This window comes from Brassica oleracea, chromosome C2, assembly GCF_000695525.1.
Source record: "Brassica oleracea var. oleracea cultivar TO1000 chromosome C2, BOL, whole genome shotgun sequence".
Taxonomy (NCBI): Eukaryota; Viridiplantae; Streptophyta; class Magnoliopsida; order Brassicales; family Brassicaceae; genus Brassica; species Brassica oleracea.
In genome coordinates, this window is record NC_027749.1 from 26,690,943 (window position 1) to 26,692,604 (window position 1,662).

Consider the following 1,662-nt stretch of genomic DNA (forward strand, 5'->3'; position numbering starts at 1 on the left):
TTTGATCGATGACTTAGAATGGCGGGAAACATGAAATGGGTTCGCTGCGGTCTTCGGGAGATAGCATCGAAGGGTAGACGAAAATGCATGGAGTAGTGTTGTATCGACGTTTCGGGAGAGTTCGGTTGCTACGTAGCGAACGAAAAGAACGCACGCTCAGTCGCTATATAGCGACCGAGCTTGGCTCGAGCTCAGTTGCTACGTAGCAACCGAGCGGAACGGACACTCGGTCCCTACGTAGCAACCGAGCTTGGCGCTACGGAACGACCGAACTTGGCTCGAGCTCGGTCGCTACATAGCGACCGAGCGGGATGGACGCTTGGTCGCTACGTAGTGACCGAGCTTGGCCCGAGCTCGGTCGCTACGTAGCGACCGAGCGGGACGGACGCTCGGTTGCTACGTAGGGACCGAGTTTGGCTCGAGCTCGGTCGCTACGTAGCGACCGGACAACGTGCATGTGCGGTAGTTGCGTAATGACCGAGCTTAGTTCGTCCGTGTTCTGATCGTCATACTCGAACCTATCCGTAGCTGGTCTGGCTATGTTTCTGATGGCTTATGTTTGATCTAAATTAAATTTGAACGAAGTTTTATCTCGGGAACATACGTTGTGACTTTTTCTTGACCGAGCATGATTTGTTGCGGAAAGACATACTTGTATTTTGCGGAGATTTGTACGTTAACTTCGTCGTAACCATTTTCGACCCCAACATTTATTTTTCGTAAAAACCTTCATGCCGATTTTTACGGACTTTCAGACATTGATTCCGTCGTGACTGATTTTGACCCCAAACGTTAGTCCTCCAGCTCGTTAGAACCATGGGCTTATAGCGTGAGGTTCTAGCGAGTGGCTTGGCAAGTTAGGCAAGTTAGGTGAGTTAGGCGGGATTTATGTTCGAAAAGGGCTGTGGTAAGTGGTCTTCTCGCTCTTCTAAAAGTAGAACGCGATAAGATTGGGGCTGCGCCTTATCACAGCTGCCTACGTACCCTTGTTGTAGGGATCAAGCCTTTCGTAGTTCGTCTTGGAGTTAAGGTTCTTATGACTTGTTTTCCAGTGAGACCTTTACGGTCTAGTTTTTATGTAGAGGTTATCAGGTTGGTTGCTTCCGATGGCATTTTATATGGGTGTAGAAGGAAGACTACGAGTTGTCATCTCGTAATCTAACTCTGTGTGAACTGCTATATCCATAATCTGTTTCGAGAGTTTTCCGCAGTGTGTAAACTTGCGGGATTTTTTAAGACGCTCGAATATTTGCAAAGAGCCAAATTTTGGGATCTCGTATCAAGGTTTTTAATACTATGCCTAGAGATGTTAGAGACCAGTGCGCTGGGTTTAGGGCAAGAACTAGGTTTACTCCTGGTTTTAGAGGGTGCGATAACTAATTTGACTTACATATCCCGTTTCAGTTTAATCCTGATTCCATACCGATTTAAAGTCCGCGATAGGTTCTCGGCTTATACGACTTGTATGGTTGGAGCCGAGCATCTCTCCAAGGACAATTAAGCCTCCTGGAAGTTCTGACCAAAAATTTTGGGTTTCTTTTATAGCGCTATTATCCTTGCGTCGAATGTACGAGAGTCATCTCCACGAGATGGCTTAGTCTGTTTAGGACGTTAAGAATTCGTTGTGATCAGCAACAAACTTAATGGTAAAAAATATTGTTA